We start from the raw sequence: 14,101 nt of genomic DNA, 5'->3' as shown, positions 1-14,101 counted from the left end.
TCTGAGAGATACAATCCTCTCATTTGCTCCTTAATGAACAAAAAATCACTACTATCATCCAAAAAAAAAATATGAAAAAACTATATAATTATGGTATTTCGCGTCGAGACTATTTGCATTACAGGAGCACTCGGTCCAATATGAAGAGCTAATTCCATAGTATATACTTGATCAGTTGTGTACTAAGAGCGGCATAAAAGAAGGGTAAAAGTGGCAACACACTTAACAAAAAATAATATCAAAATAATGTATTTTGAATTACTTGTGAGGGAGTAATAGTCTGTCCAATACCAAAATAATCCATAGTATATACTTGATGATGTGTGTAGTATTGTGAGTGGAATACAAAAAATATTAAATGAACTAACGTGTTAAAAATGTGTGCACCATAATATAGTTTGAAGAAGACCCAGAAAAAAAAAGAAAGTGAAACTAACAAGGAAACAGCTTAGAAGAGGACCCTGAAAGAAAAGAACAAGAAAGACTCAAGAACGTGAGCTCAAAAACGCAAAAGCACTGAAAAATCAGTAAAGATCGCAAAACCTTAAAAGCTACCATAAACCTTTTGATATACCCATGCAGGCATATATGAAGAATAATTGCAAATCAACAAAACAACAAAAAAATTCTAACATTCTTTTTGATATATATCTTATATATACGTTTGGTTTTAGGAGCAAATTAATAAGGAGTTTGAAGAGATGTGGACTGAGCTTCAACCTAAAGTCCTCGAGATATATGAGGCTCACGGTTTTGCTGAAGACTCACGGTTTTGCTGCTGGCTGAAGAAGAAGGTCTGCATCCGAGATCCAACGAAACCAGTTATTTTTTTCGTTTTGTGAGAAATGGGTCTTAACCTAATGCAACATCCCTGAAATCAGTGTAATGACACAATTCCATAAGTCATCATTGAATTTTATCAGAGTATAATATTAAATTTGACACAGAAGATCCAATTGGGCGGCAACTGTAGATCTCACTCAACATATGAGAAGGAGCATAAGCATCTTTGAGAGTGGACTCAAAGGAGCATACAAATTTTTTTATATAGTACTTGCTTTGCCAAAGAAAATCATCTGCATAATACCCCTATCTATCTAAAGAATTCAACCGGCATGTCGTACACGAAATGGTCAGTAAATTCCAAAATTTGGTGTGGTGATAAAATTAGAATATTGTAGTGCAATTTAACCTACAAAATTAGTATGGTGAGCATGGAGATTCACATGAGGATTCCTTCAACATTATTAAGGGCTCCCTTTACAATCCTAAATTTTTCCGTGATGGCTAGCTTTATTGGTTTTCACAATGTACTTCTTGATGAAAAACTCAATGCCTATCCAATACTCTCCGTATAGAAATATGAGGGTTCATAATTTAGAAACAATCGATTCCAGCAAATACTTGATCAACGATAGTTAGAGGTTAGTATTCTAAAGATTTTTTATCATTAAATTTTCTTCCAAATCTTACAATAGTGGTATCAGAGCCAACTCTTGTGTCACGTTATTTAGTATAGATTTCGATTGTTACGTGGATTATATGTTGAAACACGTCTGGGCATGATCTTTGTAAATATCGATATGTGGTTTGTTGTCATTTGCTTGAGTTTAGTATTTTCATTTTTTTACCCGGACATGTTTTATTTATCATTATTTATTTCGATTTGTGTTTGTATTTTTAGAGAAATCTGAAATTTTTTTGACTTTTTAAATAAAAAATCCATGTGAATTTGTTGATGAAACGAGATTTACATTCAACATCTTACCTGTTATTTGGTATGATTTTTCACGAAATTTTTTCAGCAAGTAAAACGAGAATTTTTTCGTTTCCGGATGAAGTTTTCATATGTTTGCATGCCTACTCACGGCGCTTGCAACGGACAGTCCTATCGGTTAGGCGTTAGGCATGAAGCGGTGCCTTTTTTCCTGACAAGCCGTTTTAGGTCCTTTTCAAATCACGCCTCTCAAGGCATATGCAGTGGCTTTTATTGGAAAAGATACGATTTTTTTTTAGGTTTTGTATGTTGCGGTCCTGCGGGCTAGGGATTCGATTCAATTGAATCCGTCAAAACAAATGATACGTATGGATGCTTGACCACTGGACGGTGGAATCTCAGTGGGTGAAAAGGTGATTTTTTGTTTGTATAAATTAATATAACGTTTGGTGAGAAGGACATGAATGCATAAAACGTCCTATTTAATTGTATTAATATATATATATATATATATATATGTTTGTCTAAGTACCATTAGGTCAGCAAAATTATGGTTATTAATTTGTTTGGTTACTTTACACAAATCAAAGACTCATAATTAGATTTGTGTACAGAAACTAGTAATATATATTTTGAATCATCTTGATATTTGATTATTAGTTGATGTACGTAATATCATCATAAATGAATACGTTATAGTGAATTTATTAATTAAATAAAAATGCCATATTAGAGTATAAATATTATTGTATATTAAGAATAGCCATAGCATCTTAATTAGATACAATAATATTTTAATATATTTGATTTTATGTTGTTATAATGGTATTTTATATTGCAATTAAATCATTATAGTAATTACTTGGCCCTACAGTGAGGTAATTATTATAAATAAATAAATGATGATTGAATTGAAATAAGATAGTGAAAAAGATATTAGGTAAATGAGATTTTCTATACCCATAGGTGCGAGATGTCTTTTTCTTAAATATTTGTAAAACACTAATCTTATTATAAAGAAAAATACATATTGCAATCTTTACCTACAGGGAGATTTAGATTTGTTTTTTGAATTAGACACTAATCGATTCAAATTATAGTTATTGTTTGATTCAAAGCATTGATATATGTTCTTGGTTATGTTATTGCTACTACTATGACTTCTTTTTAAATAGTGAATCTTCTAATACTCCAATTTTGAATGGGGATAATTTTTCGGACTGGAAATAAAAGGTTCTTTTAACATTAGGGTGCATGGACTTAGACTTGACACTTCATGTGGATGAACCACCTATACCCACTGAACCAAGTTCATTGGTAGATAAGAATACCTATGAAAGGTGGGAGCGGTCTAACCGATTAAGTCTAATGCTCATCAAGTCACATGTGAGTAAGAGTATTAGAGGTTCAATCCCATATTGTGATAAAGTCAATGACTACATAAAAGTTATTGAAGAGTAATTTGTTAGTTCTGATAAGGCATTGGCTAGCACCCTAATGAATAAATTATCAGTTATGAAGCATGGAAAATCCAGAAGTGTGCGTGAGCACATAATAGAAATGAGGGATATTGCAGCCCAACTAAAGTCTTTAGAGTTGAGATCTCAGATTCATTCCTTGTCCATTTCATACTCAACTCTCTTCCTACAGAATATGGACGATTTAAGATTTCCTACAACATACATAAGAAAAAATTGTCCATTAATGAAATTTTAACCACGTGTGCTCATTTGAGAGTGCTCATTTTGTTACTCAAAGGAAGGGACAATGGAAGAAAGGCACAAGTGTCGGTGTTAATAAGTGGAAGAAGGATGGAAAAGCGCCATTTAAGCGCTATGAAGACAATGATTCATGCTCCTTCAGCAAGAAAAAAAGGCACAAAAAGAAAGATTGCATAATATATGATTCATGATTCATGATTCATGCTCCTTCATGGTTTGAGAGGAAAGGTAATCTCAATTGATCTCTTGTATGCCATGAGTCCAATTTTGTAGACTCTCATCATAATACATGGTGGATTAATTCGGGTAGCTCAATTCATGTTGTCAATATCATGCAGGGGTTTCTCGGCGGAAATCGATGGGAAGTGAACAAGACATCTAATCAAGAAATGGGATGCGTTCGCATGTCAAGGGAGTAGGAAATTTTAGACTTATTTTAAATAATGGTTATATTTTGGATCTTGAAAACACATTTTATGTACCTTCATTTTCTAGAAACTTGGTCTCTATATCTAGATTAGTACATTTGGGATTTGAATTTAATTTTGTAAATTCAAATGTTTATGTATTTAAAAACTCCATATTTGTAGGCTTTGGGACCTTAATTAATGGTTTGTATGAATTAAATTTAGATTCTATTTTTGAAAATAGTCTATTAACTCTGCATGATGAAGTTGGCACTAAACGTAATATTATTGATGAGTCCTCCTCTATATTATAGCATAGGAGATTGAGACATATCTCCATAGAGAGAATTAAAAGATTAGTTAATGATGGAGTCTTAAAGACTTTAGACTTCTCTGATTTTGGTATTTGTGTGGATTGCATAAGGGTAAGCAAACCAACAAAACCAGTAATGGTGCCAAGAGGAGTGAGGAAATTCTTGGAATCATACACACTAACATCTGTGGACCATTTAGTACCCTTTGTTTGTATGGTCAGAAATATTCTATCTCATTTATTGATGACTATTACTGATTAATGTATCTTTACTTCCTTTTTGATAAATCTAAAGCACTAGATGCTTTCAGAATATATAAAAAGGAAGTAGATAGACAATTAGAAAAGAAAATAAATATCAAAAGATCTGATAGGGGTGGAGAATATTATAGTAGATATATAGAGTCAGGGCAATGACCGGGTCCATTTGTAAATCTTTTCAAGGAAGAAGACATTATTGCTCAGTATATAATGCCAGGTTCATCTCACCAAAATTGTGTTGGTGAAAGGCGAAACCGTACCCTTATAGATATGGTAAGAAGTATGCTTAGTAATTGTATCCTCCTTTATCTTTGTGGAGTGAGGCCTTAAAAACTATAGTGTATATCTTAAATAGGGTTCCATCTAAGGTTATTTCCAAAACACCATTTGAATTATGGAAAGGATGGAAACCTAGTTTAAGGCATATGCGCATATGGGGTTGTCCAACTAAAGAAACTGGATCCGAGGATAGTCAGTGGTTATTTCATTAGCTATGTAGAAAACTCTAAGGGCTACAATTTTATTGTCCTTTACATACATCCAAAATTGTGGAAGCCAAAAATATAAAATTTATTGAGGGTTTTGGAATAAGTGGAAGTAATATTCATCGAAAGATAGAGTGGGAGGAAACATGGAATTTAGATATTACATCCGTGAATGAAAATGAAATGATTGTCATTCAAGGAAATCAATCTGATACATTTGAAGCTCAATCAATTCAAGAACCACTACCACCTCATGAGGAATGTACCAACTTTGAATCTATAGTTCAACATCCACATAATATGGATGAAACTGTAGAATAAAGAAGATCCTCTAGAATAAGGAAGCCTGTTATTTCTGATGATTACTATGTGTACCTACTAGAGTCTGGCTTTGATGTGGGACCTAAAGATGATCCCATCTCATTTTCACATGCCATGAGTGGAGAAAATTCAAAATTTTGGCATGATGCTATGATAGAAGAAATGGAATCCATGGCTAAAAATCAAGTTTGAGAAATTGTTGAGTTACCTAAACGAGTTAAGGCCATTGGATGTAAATGGGTTTATAAAATCAAGAGAGACTCAAATGGTAATATTAATGGATATAAATCTAGACTTGTAGCAAAAGGTTTTACACAAAGAGAAGGTATTGACTACCACGATACTTTCTCTTCAATTTCTAAAAATGATTCTTTTAGAGTGATTATGGCATTAGTGGCTCACTTAGATTTAGAGCTACATCAAATTGATGTAAAAACAAGTTTTTTGAATGGGAAAATTGAAGAAGAGGTATACATGAAGCAACCTGAAGGGTTTCATTCTGATATGGTTTCATTCTGATAAAGGTGATCATTTAGTTTGCAAGTTAAAGAAATCAATTTATGGACTAAAACAAGTATCCCGTCAATGGTATTTGAAATTTCACAATGTTATTACTGGTTTTATAGATAACATCGTGGATAACTGTATATACCATAAATTCAGTTGAAGTAAGTTTATTTTCTTAGTCCTGTATGTTGATGATATTTTACTTGTAACTAATCATTTGGGTCTACTACATGACAAAAAAATTTCTATTCCAAAGCTTTAAAATGAAGGATCTAGGTGAATCTTCTTATGTTTTGGTTATAGAGATTCATCGAGATAGGTCTAAAAGAATTTTAGGACTTTCTCATAAAGCCTACATTGAAAAGTTGTTGGAGAAATTTAGAATGAATGAATGTATACCCAATCTAGCACCCATATTAAAGGGTGATAAATTCAGTTTAAGCCATGTCCAAAAATTGCTTTGAAAAAGAAAGAAATAGAAAACATTTCATATGCAATTGCTGTTGGTAGTTTAATGTATGCACAAGTTTGTATAAGACCTAATATTACATATGATGTGGAAATGTTGGGAAGATACCAAAGCCACTACAAGAAAAAGTGTTTTCCCGGCGATTTTATGTTTGACAGAAATAAAATCGCCGGAAATATTTATTTTTCGCCGCTGACTTCTAACATTAATTTTTTTACTTGCCCTTTTGAAGCGATTTTAGTTACTTTAGTGGCGCAAATAATCGCCGCAAAATTACTTTGCCGTTTTGTGACCTTTTTAATCACTGCAATTGGGTCCTTTAATGAAGGGACTTTTCCTATGCCCTTTTGTAGCGATTTTGGTTTCATTAACGGCGATTATTTTCATTGCAAAATGATTTTTGTGTTTTTACGATGTCTTTTTAATCACTGCCATTAGTTCCTTTAGAGTGCATTTAGATGTTGAACTGAGTTGAGTTGAGTTGATAAAATATTATTAGAATATTATTTTTTAATATTATTATTATTTTGAGATTTGAAAAGTTAAATTGTTTATTATATTTTGTATTGGGATTTGAAAAAGTTGTAATGATGAGTTGATATGAGTTTACTTACCAAACGAAGCCTAATGAAATGGTGCCAACACGAAAATTTTCCCCCCACCCTCCGATGTTTCCCTTTCTTCCCCAAATTCTCTTCGTCCTGCAACTCCACCCACCCTAGTTAGGTCACGGCCTTCATCTGCATTCTCGACTACATATATAGCTTTTACTGCACTTGATTTCCCCTTGTATAAGCTTGGCCCTTCTTTTCCTCCCCATACAGAATTAGTGGTATGTGCCTACTTTCGTTGAATGTATTTTTGTGGGCAGTTTAGTATCAGAGGTTTTGGATCAGAGGATTTGACTCTTGCTATAGTCTTCCATCACCACAGGTAGGTAATGCATCTCATTTGTCTATCTTTCCCCTTTCATCCTTGCAAACTGCTTTCCAAAAATTGTGCTATTTTGTTTGTACAAAAATCTTTGGATGTTTGAATTTGAATGCATGTCCTTTCTTGCGGTTTTTTCTTTGTATTTCTCCCTATTGTGAGGAATTTTTGGGTGAAAAGGGCCATTTTCACATAGTGGGGAAATGGTTGGGGTACTTTTTGAGGACTTTAGACGCATTGCTAACTGCAAATGAATAACTGTCTATAAATGTGTGGGATGGCATTGGGTGTATGATATTGAGTGGGCTAAGCCACCATTTTCCTTTACAGTTTTCCTTAAATGCCAGAATAAAGATAGATTTTATTCAAATTGATAGAGTCAAACTGGCACAGATAACATGGGCAGATCAAGTAATGGATTAAGATATATTAACTAGAGAGGCAATAGGGAGCATGGTTTTATATACAACAGACCTAAGAAAAACACTCCATGTGAGCAACTCTGTTTATAAATCAACATCCAAACCCTACATAGAACTGAATTAACTTAGTTAACTATCATTCTCTAACTTAAGATTCTCTACAAGTACTACAATATTAGGACCACTTGGCAGACTTCATGTCATCAATAACTAAGGAGCAAATGATGAGACATTACTCTACTATAAACCATTTAGGAAATACCAAAAAAAAAAAAAAAAAAGTAATTACCTCCATTTTGCTTCCTTATAATAGCTGAGCATCTCTCTTGTTGTGGCTCTACGTAAATAGGCCATTACATTTAGATTAATCTGGGATAAAACAACAATGTTAGCACACCAAAATGACAAGAAGCAGTCAAAAAATGGAAGGTCTTACGAATATGGAGAACTTGGCCAGATTATATACTTTTAAGTAGAAACCCTGATGAGAACTAATATGGGTCTAGTCTTAAAGATCATTTGCAAGTTCCAGATAGGCCAGTTACAAGATCAAGGAAGCAATGCAAGAATTGGTACAATCCACTTGGGACGAGTCTAGGAAGAGCCGAATATTCAATATAGGCTTGAGAGAAGAAGATCTAGTTATCATCCATGTGATACAAGCTATGAAAGAGTGCAACATAAATTAGGGCCAATTATTATGATTATGTGATTGAAGACCTTGGCTTGTTTATTTCATTAAAGGGGTTTATTTTATTAGTTATATGTATTAGTCTAGAATAATTGGGCTTGAGGATGCTTCGCCCACATATGTCTTATTTCTTATGAATTATAGTTTTTGGAAAGGCCTTGTATTTTAGCCAATGACTTATTTAGAAAGTTACTTTTTAGGAACTAGGGTTTAAAGAAGTATTGTAGCCATGATACTATTTATCCAAGGGTATTTTAGGAAGAAATGGTTTTATTTTGGCTAGGGTTTTAATTAGGTTTTAGTTTAAATACATTTTGTAGTCTCATGTTAAGAAATTTTTGAGATTTGATGAATCTTCATTGTGAGTTGAGTTTACTCCTCTTGTTCTTGATTAAACTTTTGAACATATCAAAGATAAATCACAACTTTTGTGGCGTTCCTACTTGTAATCTGGGTTTTTGAGATAGGTTATTCAACAAGTCTAGATTTTAATATAATCTAAGTTCTTGAAACGAGTTCTCTAGGGTCTAGAATCTCCATTCATTGACTTGATTTTTGGCTTTCTTGTGTAAGTTTTCAAATTGATTGTGGGTTCAAGTGATTCCATTCTCATGGGTTCATATCATTTCGTATCAGACCCGAGTTTTGATCCTAGGACCTATGGGTTATGGGCCCACCATGCTTCGTTGTGTAATAGAGATATTACCGAGTAGAGATATTAAATACTTTAAGTATTTGGGTTTAGGGCACATCGCTTCTCAATATCCAAACATGAGGGTGATGATTATTTGTGACAATGAGGAGGTGATGACTAAAAGTGAGGATAATAGTGATGAGGTGCCCAAGTTGGTTGATGCTAGTGATGATGATGGAGTGGTATACCCCATGACAAGTGAGTCTCTTGTTGCCAGGCGTGCTCTCAATACACACTTTAAAGTAGAGATGCAGAGCAACAGAGAGAGGACATTTTCCATACTAAATGCTACGTTAACAATAAGGTATGTAGTATGATCACTTGTAAAGCCCCAAACCCGGTTGGTCTAGAGAATTACTATCTGTCACTTAAGAATATGTTTCCCAACACAACAAAAATAAAACTCCAAAACTTTATTAGCAAAACTCAATCTCATGTACTCTAAATAACCACATTGAAAACTCTACAAAGTCATTACTGCAGCAAAATAAACTAAGGAGTCCACAATCTCCCGGTAGTCATAACAAACCAAACTAATAATTTCATGAGTCTTACTAAACCCAAGTCCAAGATATAATTAAATCTAAAAGACATTAAAATTAAAGGACATCAGAATTCATTCTTCTAACATCCTCTCCTCAGCTTAAACATGCTCACCAATCTAATCCAGGTCCCCAGTTGGACTCTTCACATCATCTGAAAAATATTATGAAGATAGGGGGTGAGTTATCAACAACTCAGTAAGCAGAGAACATATGCTAGCGTACAAACATGAGTATTTACAAAGTATAGCATGCAGAACAAAATATTTTCCAGAGTTATCATGCAGAACAGAATATATTTTCAAAAGTAACAGAGCGATGATTTTAAGATAAGTAAAACCCGTAATACTTTGGCATGACATAAACTGAGTATCATCATCAGATCAAAACAGAGTATCACACAGAGCAGAGACCATGTTTCACCCCGTGGTAGGGTTGTGCTAACCCCGATAGCCAAATCAGGCAGAGATAGAGGTGAAATCTTCACTTTATTCTTCTCGGAGTCTCGAGTGTGCACACAGGAAAGACTACAATAAAACCACTTTGTTTTCAAAGTGGGTGCACCCAGAGACATAGAAGTTGGTACCAACCCAAACATAGTATAGCATAATAGAGCAGAGCAGAGCAAAGCAGAAACAGAGTCAGATACAAATACAAGTACACCATGCCAAAGGTTTTCAGATGTTATATTAAAATAATACAGAGTACCAAAACAGAATCAGACAGTTTACACACACTGACAACAAAAGCCAGAACATCTTTCTAAACAAATGCACAATTTTCCATATTCTCAATATGGTTCACTTTTTCAGATTTCAGAAACCACATGATAAAATTTAGGTCATGTCTACACAATGCATGTCAGAACATATTTTTCTTTTTTTATAAAGATTTGATGAATAATGCAGAAAAGCGACCGAGGTTGATCATTGTTTTTCCCAAGTTCCCATTACATCACAAAATATGCAAGTTTTTATAAGGTCAACCTCAGTCTTATTAACTTGTATAAAACCTAGCATAGGAACCCCGCTTACCTGGACAACTTAGCTTTTCAGAATTTTTCTCAAAAATGTCGAGTCGAATATAAATCGTCACCTATAAAAATAATCACATAATTTTCATAAGTTTTCAATCAAACACGGATTTCGATATTTAAGCCTAAACTTCTAAAATAACCTATTTTAATATCTCAAAACTTAAAACCCTCATAATCCCAAAATATATCATCACTTCCTAAAAATCACCAATATCCACCATGACCAACGTCAAACTCAAAACACCAATATTTAAACCCGAAACAGCCAACAAATTTCATAGCATAAACCAATCTCACACAAACAACTCCATCATCCAATCCAACCGACCTCCCTTACTCCTCGGACTCAGTCCGGCACAACCAACCAATTCACAGTAAATATGAATTAGCGCAGAAATACATTTAAATCTCAAAAGTTTTTTGAAAAAATACTTACAATGTTATAATATAATTTTTGAAAGATCACGAAGGTGCTAGAAGCGGCAACACAGCAACAAAACAATGCCAAATGCACTGTGGCCATGTGTCTCAAAAATTCACTTTTGAACGGGTGTAAACGAAGACCCGAGATTGATAGGTAGGGCTTAGGGATGTCGGTGAAGCTAATAGTGGTGGTGGTTGGCCGTAGGTGGCGGCGTAGAGGGCAGTAGAAGGCTAAAATACCGAAAACGAAAATATTGATGGTGGGGCTTCACCGGTGACAGATCGGAGGTGGGGATGGGTTCATTGGGTTGCTAGAAGGTCGAGGACGATGTGGTGAGAAGATGGTGGCCGGAGGTGGCTCGACGGCGGCGCAAGGAGTGCCGCGGCTTGGTGTGGTGCGTGGGGGCTATCGGTGGCGAGTTAGGGGGTGGTCGGCGGTCGAAGGGGAGGTGAGAGGGAGGGGCGGTGTCGGTCACCGCAAGCGCATGGCAGCCGGCTGGGGAACGACGCACGGACGGAGAGAAGAGAGAGGGAGAGACGTGAGCACGGGAGAACCAGGGAGAAGGAAAGAAAAAAGAAAGAAAAAGAAAAGAAAATAAGAAAAGAAAAAGAGTGGAAAGAGAAAATGATGGGAAAGAAATGAGGTCCAATCCCCATATCTTGGGTATGATCCAACGGAAACGATTTCAAAACAACAAGTAAAATAAAATAATTCAAACGTAATGATTAAAATAAAAATAAATAATTAAATCCAACAACAAGTTAATTAAATAAGAAAAACAATTTAAATGTATTACAATAATCAATTATAAGAAAGCACTTCAAAATAATTTTTACAAAATTAAAATTATAAAAATAAACCCACTAAAAATCCAACTAATTTTAAAACAAGAGAATAAATTTTTAAATTAATAACAAATAATCTTTCAATTAAAAATATACTAAAATACGGTGTGTTACATCACTGATGGGAGAGTTGTACTAATGTGACTAGCACTACTTTGGTTGAGAAATTGAATTTTTCAACCTTAAAACATTTTAGACCTTATAAATTGCAGTGGTTGAATGATTGTTGAGAGGTTAGTGTGGATAGATAAGTGTTAGTTACTTTTTCTATTAGGAAGTATCAGGATGATGTGCCTTGTGATGTTGTGCCTATGCATACTGGCCATATTTTTTTGGGGAGGCCGTGGCAGTATGATAGGAGGGTGACACATGATGAGTTCAAGGATATGTACAACTTTGAAAAGGAGGACAAATCAATCAAGCTTGCTCCTTTAACTCTAAGCCAAGTCTATGAGAACCAACTGAAACTGAAAATTAAGGTTGCTCAAAAAAAAAAAAAAAAAAAGGTGAAAATGAAAGAGTGAAGAAAGATTCTCTACAAGTACTACAATATTAGGACCACTTGGCAGACTTCATGTCATCAATAATTAAGGAGCAAATGATGAGACATTACTCTACTATAAACCATTTAGGTAACACCAAACCCAAAAAAAAAAGTAATTACCTCCATTTTGCTTCCTTATAATAGCTGAGCATCTCTCTTGTTATGGCTCTACGTAAATAGGCCATTACATTTAGCTTAATATGGGATAAAACAACTATTTCAGCACACCAAAATGACAAGAAGCAGTCAAAAAATGGAAGGTTTTACGAATATGCAAAACTTGGCCAGATTATATACTTGTAAGTAGAAACCCTGATGGGAATTAAAGTGGGCCTAGTCTTAAAGATCCTTTACAAGTTCCAGATAGACAAATTACAAGATCAAGGAAGCAATGCAATGATTGGTGCAATCCACTTGAGACGAGTCTAGCAAGAGCCGAATATTTAAGATGGGCTTGAGAGAAAGAGATCTAGTGATTATCCACGTGATACAAGTTATGGAAGAGCGCAACATAAATTAGGGTCTATTATTATGATTATGTGATTGAAGGCCTTGGACTTGAGGATGCTTGACCCACATATGTCTTATTTCTTGTTAACTATGGCTTTTGGGAAGGTCTTGTATTTTGGCCAATGGCTTGTTTGGAAAGTTACTTGTTATGAACTATGGTTTAGAGAAGTACTGTAACCGTGACACTATTCATCCAGGAGTATTTTTGGAAGAAAGGGTTTTATTTCGGTTAGGGTTTTAATTAGGTTTTGGTTTAAATATTCTTTGTAGCCTCATGTTAATAAGTTTATGAGATTTGATGAATCTTCACTGCGAGTTGAGTTTACTCTTGTTCTTGATTGAAATTTTGAACTTATCAAAGGTAAATCACAACTTTTGTGGCGTTACTTCTTATAATCTGGATTCTTGAGACAGGTTATTCAACGGGTCTAGATTTTAAAATAATCTAGATTCTTGAAACGAGTTCTCAATAGGTCTAGATTCTCTATCCGTTGACTTGATTTTTGGCTTTCTTGGTTGAGTTTTTAAATTGGTTGTGGATTCAAGAGATTCTATTCCCACGGATTCATATCAAACCCTCATAGAGTCATCATTTTGGTAGTCAATGTTGTGCCTTTGTTTTATCCTGCAATTACCTACCTGCCAGATTGGAGTCATTATCATGTAAGGCCCAGCTTCTTCATCAGTGGCCCGGACCGTGCGTGAAAATGGCCCAGCCATTTTAGTGCTTAGTATGAACGACGTCGTTTTGTGGAGGTGAGTATTTCTTCTTCAACTTCCGTTTCTTTCTCTCTTTTCTTTCCGCTTTTCTCTACGTCAGTTCAGTTTCTCCCGCACCTCTCTCGCGCACGTCTCTTTCTTTTCTTTTCGGTTTCATTTTTTTTTTCTCTTGTTTGCTGCGTAGTCTGTGGGTTCCGATTCTCTGCCCAAGTTTCCTCAAGTTCGGTTTCTTTCTTGCGCAGCACTGGTTCGGTTACCGTTTCCTGCATTCCTCTGTTTTCTCTCCATTGTGCTTTTCGGTTTTCCTCTGCAACACACGGGCATCACTTCGCATTCCCTCTATTTTTGACTGGTAAGAGTTTCATCTTCATTCCTTTGGTTTTCGGATTCCCTTGCTGTAGTGTACAGTTTCTGCTGTTGGTATTTATTTTTCTTGATGTTTCTCATCTTTACAGTTTATTGTTGCCGTGAGTTTGAGTAGCATTTTGTGAGTTTTCTGGTTGCTGTGCGTGAGAGTATTTCGGGTTGGTGAGTTTCGGGTA

This window comes from Juglans regia, chromosome 11 (genome assembly GCF_001411555.2).
Source record: "Juglans regia cultivar Chandler chromosome 11, Walnut 2.0, whole genome shotgun sequence".
Classification (NCBI taxonomy): domain Eukaryota; kingdom Viridiplantae; phylum Streptophyta; class Magnoliopsida; order Fagales; family Juglandaceae; genus Juglans; species Juglans regia.
This window is presented reverse-complemented; position numbering follows the sequence as displayed.